The sequence below is a fragment of the Rhinolophus sinicus genome, chromosome 18, assembly GCF_057876585.1.
Source record: "Rhinolophus sinicus isolate RSI-liver-muscle chromosome 18, RSI-T2T, whole genome shotgun sequence".
NCBI classification, from domain to species: Eukaryota; Metazoa; Chordata; class Mammalia; order Chiroptera; family Rhinolophidae; genus Rhinolophus; species Rhinolophus sinicus.
The window spans coordinates 22,129,913-22,143,080 of NC_142518.1; the positions used below are offsets into that span (position 1 = coordinate 22,129,913).

General features: G+C 37.0%; 1 pseudogene; it reads right to left on the minus strand.

Moving 5' to 3' along the window:
- Positions 1–1,243: 1,243 nt before the first annotated feature.
- On the minus strand, positions 1,244–1,414 carry LOC109433938 (small ribosomal subunit protein uS14 pseudogene; annotated as a pseudogene).
- Between the last annotated feature and the right edge of the window lie 11,754 nt (positions 1,415–13,168).

The following is a 13,168-nucleotide window of genomic DNA, read 5'->3' on the forward strand; positions in this document are numbered from 1 at the left end:
CATTAAGAGTTGTCGTTTTCCTTTTTAACTACCAATTTAATCAACTAGTTTGCTTCACTTTCAAGGGCATATGAGGGGCAGAGAGACCAGTGAGTATCTCAATATTTTACACAAAACAGGTCCCAGTCCAGGAGGTGATATACAAGAAGAGGGGGTACTACTAGTCAGTGCTTGGACCATCAATCACATGTAAATTTCAACCCCTGGCCACAACTTTGCATCAAGAGTCAATTTATTCAGACCTGATGGCTATGGAGGGGGAAAAAAAAGCTGTTTTATATTGGCATGTTGAAAATTGCAAAATAAATCTCAAGTATTCACCTGAATTCTTGGTCACAAACAAGTCAAACTGCTAACTATGGCCTGTGACTAATAGCACTTTATACACCCAGTGATGTTGGTAAAGTCATGTTTTCGTTTCCCTTTAAAAGAAAACTGTTTCCAAGTCAATTATTCATTTCCCCAAGTATGAAATTTATGAAGTTTAACAAGCATTAAACTAAAGAAAAAGGATTTATCTACCCCGAGTTTCAGAATAAATGCCTTTTTTTAAACCACCGTATATTCTAATATGTAATCGGTATTTTGAAATCCATGCATACCTCCTACTTCATTGCATTTCTGAGTCCGAAAGTATGTTTGTACCTGTAAGTATAATGATATTGATGGTGAGGCACTCTGCCTAGTATTTTACATATACTATTTTATTTAATGTCTATAACACTATGACATAGTTATAATTACATATGTCTTACAGATGAGAATACTGAATCTTTAGGGAAGTTGCCCAAATTCTGATCTGTCTGAAAACTCAAGTTCTTTTTTTTTTTTTTTAAAGATTTTACTGGGGAAGGGAAACAGGACTTTATTGGGGAACAGTGTGCACTTCCAGGCCTTTTTTCCAAGTCAGTTGTCCTTTCAATCTTAGTTGTGGAGGGTGCAGCTCAGCTCCAGGTCCAGTTGCCGTTTTCTAGTTGCAGGGGGCAGAGCCCACCATCCCTTGTGGGACTTGAGGAGTTGAACCGGCAACCTTGTGGTTGAGAACCCACTGGCCCATGTGGGAATCGAACCGGCAGCCTTCGGAGTTAAGAGCATGGAGCTCTAACCGCCTGAGCCACTGGGCTGGCCCCTCAAGTTATTTTTTTTTTTTTAATTGAAGTATTTTTTTATTTTATGTACAAAGAGCTGGAATTGTTTCTGCAGTAAGGTAGATATCTTGAATAATTCATTCATGGAAGTTCACTTAGTCCAACTTAATTAAGCTTATATCCTTTGCGTAGTGACAGAAACACTGGTGACACATACTGAGACCGTATTTCCAGATCAGACCGCGATGAGGTGAGCAGACTTGGCAAGAATGAGAACCATGGCCAGATTTTCTTGGATGACTCCAGTAGAGCAGCTGGTGACCCATCCTGCTCTCTCAGATGCAAGGAGGTAAAAGGCTCAAAACTCAAGTTCTTACCTGTGGTATCAACCAGCTAGTGCTACGTAACAAGCAATCACAAAATCTCAATGGCATATAACTGTAAACATGTTGTTTCTCACATGTCTGCACATTAGCTTCTGAAGCAGCTCAACTGATCTTGCTTGGTTTAACTAGATGGCTCCAAGCTTCAGGATCCAAGCTTCAGGATCCAGCTCTGCGCCACACATCTCTCAACCCCTTTGATCAACAGACTATCTATACCACGTTCTTCTCTTGGTGATGACTGAAGTGTGAAAGGTAAGTGGAACACATAAGGTCTCATAAGGCCTGAGCTTGAAACTGGTACAGTGTTGTTTTCACCCACATCCCACTGACCAAAGCAAGTCATGTGGCCAAGTTCAAAGTTGAGGGACATGGAAGTATATTCCTCTTTCAGTGAAAGCATATGCAAAGTTACATGGCAAAGAGTACAGATACAGCAAAGGGTGGAAAATTGGAAACAAGATTTCTTTTTTTTAAATTAAAGTTTATTGTGGTGACAATTGTTAGTAAAGTTACATAGGTTTCAAGTGTACAATTCTGTAATACATCATCTATATCTCACATTGTGTGTTCACTACCCAGATTTCAATATATCCTACTCACTGTGTCAGTGGGGTTCCTTAATCTTTCGTAAATAATTTGAGGTGTATGTGTTTGTAGTGAGATAAGGAATGAGCTGTCATTCTGATACACTCAGGGGTGCTGAAAGAGTATCAAATGTGATCAATTAAGCAAGACACAGGCTATCTCTAAGTTCTGAAAACCTGAAGTCTAGCATTCCCAGCAGGGCCCATCATGGGCAAAATCATGAAGCAGGCAAATTTGTCTTTGACATGCCTTCATCTCACCTCTAATCATCCCCCACTTTTGTGCCTCTGTCTTATCTATTTCTCCTGTCTCCATAACAAAATGTTCCATCCCTATAGCCCATTCTCCCTAAATCCTACCCTCTGCATTTCAAGGCTTAGCTATGTGATAACTAACACCCCTGAGATAGTGACAGCTGAATAGGTTTTTGCTTAAAGACATTTTGACTAGGGCTTCCTGGGCACAGAGTATGTGAGATTAGTAGTAGGTGTCAAAAAAAATTGGGGGAAGTAAAACTCTTTTATCTTCAAATAATCTTAATGTAAAATGCAATTTATTAAAAGATAATTATGGCACTATACTATTATCTTACTATTAGTCAAATAATATTAATATAATTATTAATACTCAACTATTATTAGTTCACATGGGGGACAAGAGACAAACCCACTGTTCTCTTGGTCTCCACCTCATATCACCTTGTTGACCTCTGAAGTTCTTCCACAGAAACCCCAGGTACTGAGAAACACAGTTTGAAACCCCTTAATATGAACTGTCATGTTTGGAATGTCTCATAGATCCTCTCATCTTTCAAATCACACTGAGTCTCCCACAATCCCTGTAAAAGCATAAAGCCATCTTGGTCCTAGGGCCTCCATGATGTAATCTGAGATGCATGTGAAATTTTCTTTCCCTTTAGTCTGCTATGGTGCCTGAATATCTACAATTGGAGGTACTACCGTGTTTCCCTGAAAATAAGATCTAGCCGAACAATCAGCTCTAATGCATCTTTTGGAGCAAAAATTAATATAAGACCCAGTCTTATATTATAGTAAAATAAGACCCGGTCTTATGTTATTTTATATTATATTATACTCAGTCTTATATTGTAATGAAATAAGACCGGGTCTTATTTTATATTATATTATATTATATTATATTATATTATATTATATTATACCCAGTCTTATAGTAAAATAAGACCCAGTATTATATTGTATTATATTATATTATATTATATTATATTATATTATATTAGACTCAGTCTTATATAATAGTAAAATAAGACCCAGTATTATATTACATTATATTATATTATATTATATTATATTATATTATATTATATTATATTATATTATACCTGGTCTTATATTACAGTAAAATAAGACGGGGTATTATATTATATTATACCCGGTCTTATAGTAAAACAAGACCTGGTATTATATTGTATTATATTATATTATATCATATCATATCATATCACATCATATCATATTATATTATATTATTATATAAGACCCAACTTCATATTATAGTAAAATAAGACCGGGTCTTACATTAATTTTTGCTCCAAAAGACACATTAGAGCTGATTGTCTGGCTACATCTTATTTCCTTTGGTCTAAGGCACTTTCTCATCCAGGAGTCCTTTTAAAAGTGTCAAGTCGATTTAGAGAAATAATCCATCAGTCCATTAATACCTCAGCTTGAGTAGAGTTTTTTGGATGGCCTACAAACAGCACATGTAGGTGGGGTAAGAACTGTGAGACCTAGATATCCAAGGGCCATGGTGAAAAGGGGTCAAGAGAAGCTCTAAAAAAAGGTGAGCAGGAAAAATATAAGAGGGAGATGAAAGTGGAAAGACGAGGTGAATTCAAAACACAGGTAAGCCTTGTCTGAGAAACACTTTTTCACTAAGCGAGTTCCAGCGAGTACTATATAGAGATTATTTTTTTCTGAAGACAGAGCCGTTAGGAAGTCCACTTTCCTCTGTTTCTGTGGGGAAGTCCAAGTAGGTGGGCTTCCTATGGATGGCACTCTTATGGTGGGATTTGCTAAAATTCTGATTGATCCAGAGCTCAAAACATCCAATTCAAACTATATTGTTTTGGAATGAATTGCCCCAGGAAAAACAGCCTCAGAATTACTTATTTCATGTTTTTATAGATGCTGCGAAGGAGGAATAGGACAAAATGGGCATAGATGGGGGTTATCCGAGAGTTGTGTTACATCTTCAAAAGTCTATCATATAGTGAGTGGTCAGCTATGCCTCATCAAGAGCAAAAAGATACAGAACTCATTAAATTACTATAGGATGACTTACTATTTGAACTTAGAATATACTACCAAGTAACAGGTGGTTGCTGAAAAGGTATAAATTTATAAGACATAAAAAGAATTTAATGTTCCCTATAAAACTCTTTAGGATTTCACTGAGAGCTTCCAGTGTATTTGTTCAATTCAACAAATAATTACTGCCTATTTTATGCCAAGGACTGTGTGAGTTGCTGGAAAGGCGGATAAATAGCATATTGTCTCTGCCCTCAACGTGCTCAAAATCTGTGTGAGGAAGACAGAAATATAAATGACTAACTATATTACTGTGCAATAAGTGCTACATTAGAGGTATAAAGAGAATGGCATGGGAATAAGTGTGGGAAGGAATTATCTCGTTTCTGGCTATCAGAGGGAAAAGGTCAGGTCAGGGGAGGTTCTGTAGCTAAGGTGGACCTTGAAAAGCCACTGGAGACTTAAAGCTGGGGAAAAGCAAGATTAGATCAGCTTTCCTGAAAAAATACTCAGGCAGGCAAAGAAGGCAGTCAAACTAGTTAAGAGTTTCTGAAAGTCAGTCAACAGCTATTAAAAGAGACCAACACTGGAAATGTAATGGCCGTGTGCGATGTCAGAGGGGTAGTGGATGGGAGGAGGGGAGTTGTCACTGTGTGAGGGATATAAATGATAAATGTCTGACTATTACATTGCTTTGTGCACCTGAAACTAATAAAAAAATGTTAAAAAAAAGAGACCAAATAAAATGTGGAGTTGGGGACAGAGGAGGGATTCTTCCAGGTGACCTCAGGAGATAGAAATAATGAAAGCTCAACATTCAAACAAGAAGTATATATGAAAAGTGAATTATTCACATATGTGAAAAGCAAATTATTTTCCAGTTCCTATCATGCATTGTGGTAGTTATGCTGATAACCATTCCCTCTAACTAAGACAGAAACCAAGAAGTTCTTTCTCAGAACTCGTCAAGCAGCTGTTAGGGACGAGACACGAGTCTTGTCATAGGGAGACTCACATTCTCAGTTGAAACAGAACCACTGTATTACTCCTCATGGAAATCCTTATTTGAAATAGCTGCCCTCCTGTCATGGGCAAGAGAAACTTCAATTTGCATTAGGCTAACATGTCTTCACATCATGATAAATTTCTGGGACTCACTATGTCACACGTGTACTATGCAAACACTGAAAACGCAGCTAGAAAATACAATGTTAGAGCTGCATGATCAGTGCCTGATATCATGGAGTGGGTAAAGATGACAATGGGAGTGGCGATGTCACCCCATCAATTAAGAACCCACTATTGAATGCCAGCATGCAGAACTCTACCTGGCGTAGAGTAGTATTCAGAGAATATTTGATGGATAAATGAATGAAGAAACAGGAAAAGTAGATATCAAGAAAACATAAATGACTTTCTTGTGATACTTGCCTCTGAAATGGTAAGAAAATACTAATGACCTCCCTCATATGGTTGCAATAAAAGACATAATAAATATTTTATCATAGTCTCTGGGTTTTCTTTCCCATTTTCATTTTCTGCAGTTGAAAGCACTATTCAGTTCCATCAGAAGTGGGAACATGTTTCAATTCTTAGAAGAGCATATAAATTGAGATTTTCTCCTTCTTGTACCTGAGTGGGGAAGACATTTTTTTAAATTAAAGTTTATTGGGGTGACAATTGTTAGTAAAGTTACATAGGTTTCAGGTGTACAATTCTGTATTACATCATCTATGTATCACATTGTGTGTTCACCACCCAGAGTCAGTTCTCTTTCCATCACCATATATTTGATCCCCCTTACCCTCATCTCCCACCCCCCACCCCCTTTACCCTCTGGTAACCACTAAACTACTGTCTGTGTCTATGAGTGTTTGTTTCTTCATTTCTTTCTCTTGTTCTTTTGTTGTTTTCAGTTTTATATACCATATATCAGTGAAATCATATAGTTCTTGACTTTTTCTGTCGTACTTATTTCACTTAGCAAAAAAAAAGGGAAAAATATTTTAATGAATAAACAAAATGTGGGATTATATTTATATATTCACAATAAAATAAAGTGGGGAAAAGCCCTGGGAAATCATGGCAAATTGTGGTACAAGTAAGTGGTTGTTAATACCCCACTGTTAAGTAGTGGGGCGTAATCCCATCCACAGAAAGAGAGCTGAATCCCAAAACCTACCAGAAATAAAATTAAAATGTGACCCAATATGTCAAAACTCAGTGAACATTTTTATGACCCATCAATTGTATCATTGCAAGTCGTTAGAGAGAAGATTTTGATGAACACCTATTTCTACATCAAGAAAAATAAATGAGCCTCCATTTCTTTCCTTCTCTTTGTTCTCACCTTCAAGTTGTTAAGGTCTTTGAGAAGAATAAAAGATGACACTTCAGTAGCTCACAAATCAGACTTAACTGTTCCCATGTCAGTTTGAGTTTAGAAAAGATTACTTTCATCTAACAGCCCTTTCAGATACAGTACTACAGTGGGGTACTATGTCACCTCCAGGAATGATTTATACTGTATCTATCTAAATTTTAAAATATTAGCAAACTCTGCCTTCTATCTATCTCCATGCTTTTAAAACAGTACCAACAGTACCTTAATAGCACAAAGAACAAAGATATTGTGCTACTCCTTAACCACCTACAATCCTAAATTAAGTTAGTGTTTAGAAAGAAATTCAAAACAGAGGTCAAAATGAACATACATACACACACACACACACACACACACACACCTGTTCTTCAATTTTCTAATCACCACAAGAAAAACAATCCAAACCTAAGATTTAATCACTTTTCATTCAAAACAAAGCATAAACTAAGTGCATTGGGCCCTTATGAGGATTGCAAATATAAATAATTTATTTCCTCAGAGAACTCCCAATATAGTAGGACCAATAAGAGATGTGCACAAATACTTAAAATGTACAGAATAAGATGATAAAGTTCTTAGAAAGGTGTCAAATTGCCAGCAATGCTCAGAGAAAGAAGGGATAATTTCAGAACTAACCAGGACTGGGAACGTGAAGGCATTCTAGTCAAAGAAAATGGGATAAACATGGAAGGGACCAGGGTCTTCAAGAAGAGGCAAAGATACCAGAGGGTAAGGGGGCCTGGGGGGTGGGAAATGAGGGTAAGGGGGATCAAATATATGGTGATGGAAGGAGAACTGACTCTGGGTGGTGAACACACAATGGGATTTATAGATGATGTAATACAGAATTGTACACCTGAAATCCATGTAATTTTACTCACAATTGTCACCCCAATAAATTTAAAAAAAAAAAAGAAGAAGAAGAGGCAAAGAATCCAATTCCCCTAGGCGTGAAGAGAGCAGTGAAGGAAAGTCTGAAAAACAAAGTGTAGAACAAATAATGAGTGACCTTCAGTATCAGGGCCAAGAATTTAGATTTTATAAGATAATCAATGAGAATGCTTCGAAGCTAAGAAATGACATGGAGGACTCTTAAATTTATGATCCTAAGTGAAAGAAGCCAATCTGGAAAAGCTACATACTGTGTGGTTCCAACTATATGACATTCCGGAAAAGGCAAAACCATAAAGACAAGAAAAATATCAGTGAATACAGGGAAGTGGGGAAGAGTATGGGGAAAGGTGGGGAAGCTATGAAGAAGCAGAGCACAGAGGATTTTTAGGGCAGTAAAAATACTCTGTATGATATTATAATGAATATATGTCATTATACATTTGTCCAAACCATAGAATGTCCAACACCAAGAGTGAACCCTAAGGTAAACTGTGGACTTTGGGTGGTTATGATGAGTCCATGTAGGTTCATCCTTGGTAAAAAATATACATCTTGGTGAGTGATATTGATAATAAGAGACACTGCGTGTGTGGGGGCAGCAGGTATATAAGAAATCTTGGTAACTTCCTTTCAGTTTTGTTGTAAACCTAAAACTGATCTTTAAAAAAAGTAAAGTTTTCTAAAAAGAGAGATATACTCTCCAGGGTTTCATAAGTGCTGGGAGGTGAAGACTAAATGGGTACAGATAAATATGAATTAGCTGTGAAGTCTGTGTGACTGGGGAAATGGTATGGCATTAATATAAATTAGAAGCCAAGAAAATAGGACAAATGGAAAAGGAGAGATAATTAGTTCAAGTTTAAATATGTTGAATTGAGGCCCTTACAGAACAGGCAGCTAGGAAGTCCCACTTAAGTTCAGGGGCATGAACTTCAGTGGACCCATTCAGTTTTGTGATTTCTTCTTGTGTGTGAGCAGAAAACCTAGAATTTATCACAGTCGGGGTATTGTCACCTACCTGTGAATGAGATCCACTTAGAATGAAGTCAAGACCTCATTGAGAATAAGACCCAGCTAGAATGAGGTCAAGAAGAATGAGTATTTCGAATTACTAGCCAAGCAGTATTGAAATGGCTGTTCTTGAGACCTAGGTTGGATAAGATAGAAAAAACAGGCCTTGTGGTTTATTTCTCTATATCAAACCGCCTCACCCTCACTTCCCCTGATTTCCTTTTTTCCTTTATTTGTTACCAAGAATCACTGCATCTTTTTCTTCAAGTCTTTCAGACCTATTCTAGTCTTTCACCTTGCCACTAGCCCTTGTACATAAGTATACCCAGTGGAATAATTGAATCAGGTTTTCCAAAATGCACTGTGTAAAGTGAGCATTAAAAAAAAGTCACTTTTTAAAGTGCTGGGGAAAAGACGTTTCATGAAAATAGAAATGAATAAACAAAAATCTGGGGTAGCAATACTTATACCAGACAAAATAGATTTTAAAACAAAAGCTATAACAAAAAGTATCCAGTAATCCAATTCTGGGTATTTATCTGAACAAACCCAAAACACTACTTTGAGGGGACGTGTGCATCCATATGTTCACTGCAGCAAGAAAAATTGGAGTACTGGAACCTCAATAAAAGGGAGGGATGCTGACCAGCAAAAATAATAAATGGCCATTATAACGTTATGGAATCCATAGTAGTAATTTGTAATAACACCTTTTCTCATCCTGTGTGGATTTTTAAATGCTTTGATGCTTAAAAAGGGGTCCTTGCATTTGAAAAGCTGGAAAATCTCTAATCAATTCTTCTTTCTATAGGAGTATATGGACTGATATAGATCAAGTACACAGGTAACTAAAATTTCTGTCTCAATTTAGATGATTAGTGTGGTGAGCATGATGCCTTAGGCAGCTGCTTTGGAACTTCTTGTGCCCGTAAGACACTAGCTCAGTGAGTTTTCTTGGCCCATTAAGTAACTTCACAAAGCATTGCCTTCTCCAGGGAGCAAGAAACACTATGAGAGAAAATTATATAAAGCACATTTTCAGCAAGAATTTTCTTTCAGTTGAGGTGTTTATTCTTTGTATCTTCTGAAGTATCCAGGTGAGCTGCTTACAGAATGAGTTTATGAATTTCCTTAGCGCTAACTTGAAATTAGTTATGCATTCTACATATGAAGGCCTTTCATCTTTTGGTATTTTTTCCATGAGATAACTTAGCTGAAAGTAATTTTTATTTAATTATTTATTTTTTTTAGGAGGGCGCAGCTCACAGTGGCCCATATGGTGACTGAACCAGCAACCTTGGTGTTATCAGCACCACGCTCTAACCAACTGAGTTAACCAGCCATCCCTCAAAGTAATTTTATGAGGTCGATCATTATAGCACACTCTAAATGAGCAAAATTGTAATAATTATGTATTAATAAGTGGCAAGTGCACCCTTCCACTAGTATACCCTTCTTCTAGCTACCTAGATGTCCATCCTTCCTTGGAAGGAATATTTATAGTGTCATAACAGACTACTTCGCAATTACTTTATGCATAAATTTTTATACAATAAATATTGCATGATAAAGCCCATTTTAATCATGTATTCTTTTAGTAATGTGGAGTCCTGTGGTTTAAATCTCATATAATGCTACATAAATGACAAACTCAAATCTATTCATAAGATTATACTATGTCTCAATCATACTGTAATGTTTAGACCCCTAAATCCTCTTTCCTAACAAGTTATAATTAAATAGTTTCATATTAAAGAAGATTCTGATACATTTTGCCTAAAAAAAAGTTAGTTGTCCAAAGCAGTAATCCATATGACACTTGCAAATAGCCCAAATTCATTTACCTTTTTCTTCTCCCTTTTTTTTTATTATTTTTTAAAATTTTATTGGGGAACGGTGTATTTCTCCAGGGCCCATCAGCTCCAAGTCGTTGTCCTTCAATCTAGTTGTAGAGGGCGCAGCTCAGCTCCAAGTCCAGTTGCTGCTTTCAAACTTTAGTTGCAGGGAGCGCAGCCCACCATCCCATGCGGGAATCGACCGGCAACCTTGCCGCTGATAGCTCGCGCTCCAACCAACTGAGACATCCAGGCACCCTTCTTCTCCTTTTCTCATCTTTCACCAATTATCTGTTAAGTAATGTTATCTTTCTTGATGCTTATCTTTGTACACTGTTAATTTCTGTTTATATTTCTAAGGTTTTATTTGAAAGTCCAAAATGATGTATTGTGATTCCCAGTTAAAGCAATCCAAAAAAACTTTATTCCCTTCTTCTCCCAATACTTTTTAAAAATGCATTATTTCAAACATTGTCTGGACATATAGCATTTATATTGTCATCTGTCGTCCTAATCCCCATGTGTGTTTTAGTCTTATCTCTGTAGTTAAAACATTTTTGCTGCTCACCACTAGTCCTTTCCCCGGTCATCTGTTGGTTGACTAAAGTTCGTCCTCTTGCAGTTTTCTCAAGAAGAGCTTATGACAACAATACCCCCTTACATTCTTGCATATTCATAATTATTTTCTAGATATAAAATCCTTGGCTCATTTATTTGTTCCTTGAGTATTTTGTAAGAAGTTCATCATTGTCTTTTGACCTGGACTGATACTACAGAGAAATCTGAGGCCAGCCTGAGTGACTTGATCTTTTTGCCTTGTTGCCCAATGCATTCTTTTCTTTAATAACTAATGTACGGAAAGAGAATTTTCATAATGTATTTGTGAATTTTAATTTGAAAAAATATTTGGGGTGTGGGTGTGTGTATATTAGTAAAGGTATTCAAATTTGAATTCTTCATTTATCTTTAAGGTTCAATAACTTAACCAGGACATGCTTTAATGTGGACCATTCTAAGTCGGTTTTTCTCTGGCACACAGTATAAAGATTATCTCTTGCTTAAGGAAAAAATTTTTTAATTGCACATTTAAATATTACTCCCTTTCCATGTTTTGTTTTTCTTCTCCTGGAACTTCACTTATGCATATGTTGGATGCCCTTTGGCTGTCTTCTGTAACTACTATTTTCTCTCTAATCTCTTTTAACTCTTAATTTATTTCTGCTTCATTGTTTGCTATGTTCATTTGTATATTCTCTTTTTGTCCTGCTTATTTACTATAATGTCTATAATTCCATCTATGATCTCTTATTTTCCTTCCAATTCCATCTTTAGTTCTATGATTCTGCCATTTTTCTTCTAATACTCTACCATGTTGTGACAACTCAATTGATTCTGATCCTGATGTTTTATCATCTTTTTTCCTGAGTTCTTATATTCCTTCTTTGTGAATTTTCTTCAGAGTGGCAATTGCTTTTAATATTTTTTTGAATTCTTGGTAAAATAGTTGGTCACCATAAGTTGGGTTTCCTAATTATTAGACTCTAAGACAAGTATGTGAGGGCAAGTTGTTTATGTGGGAGGTGATCCTCAGAAACACTGGTGTAAGACTGGTAAACTGATATAAGGAAGGGATGGCAGCCAATATAGGGTGCATTCATGAGCAGGTGACTGCTGTGAACATTGGGTCCCAGTCCTGCTGGAGTCCTCTGGGAGACTCTGTATCACAAGGACTCTCAAATTTTAACATCATACAAATCACCTGAGGATAGTTTTAAACTACAGATTCTTGTTCAGCAGGTCTGAAATTCTGCAACTCTATCAAGATCCCAGGTACTGTTGAGTAATAGGGATGCAGAACCCATGTCAGCGCTGCCCTTTACATTTCCAAGGGGTGAGTTTGTTATTAATTGAGGACCGCTTCTAGGGATATAAACTCTTGCCCACTTTGCCCACTTTGCCCACTTTGCCTTGCATGTGGGAAAAGCAACCAGAGAAAGCTGTCATGAAGTCATGGGGGCTTGCAGCAAGAAGCCATCAGCATGTTCAAGAACTGTGAGTGCAAAGAGGATGGAGCAGGCACCAGTTATGTCTGTTAGTCACAATTTTCCTTGGTTCTAAGGCAATATTTTTCTGGTGAGCGCTCTTCAGGTATTGGTAAGATTTACTGCTCTATCACACAAATTTTTGCTACGGTGTCTTTGTACCTGTTCCTTTTCTATTACTCATAATTGAATAGGTTAGATGCTTATGGGTCAGCTATTTCCAGTACATGTTTATAGCAGGGGGTGGGGGGCATGATAAGGGGCAAGAGCAGCTTCATAAAACAAAGGCTCCTTCTTTGCTACCACAGAGACAAATTGCTTCCTGCAATTATGTGTCATCCGTGTGATTATCTCTGTAGCCCCAACTCTTCTGCTTCTCTGACCCAAACTGGACTTCAATCCACAAAAGATCACATGTGCTAAAAATTTAATATTTTTTTCTGAAACTGAATGCAGTATATATTCTACATCAGTCAGCTATTGCCAAAATAATTCAGCATAAGAAACAAATGCAAAATCTCAGCAGAACACAATAATAAGCATTTTCTTTTCATAGGCTGACCTATACAGGATTTGGCTGGATGGCCTTACTTAAAGCTGTAGGTCTGACTGGCCATGGCTGGGGTGGCTCTACCCTGCATGTGTGCATGTGGGAG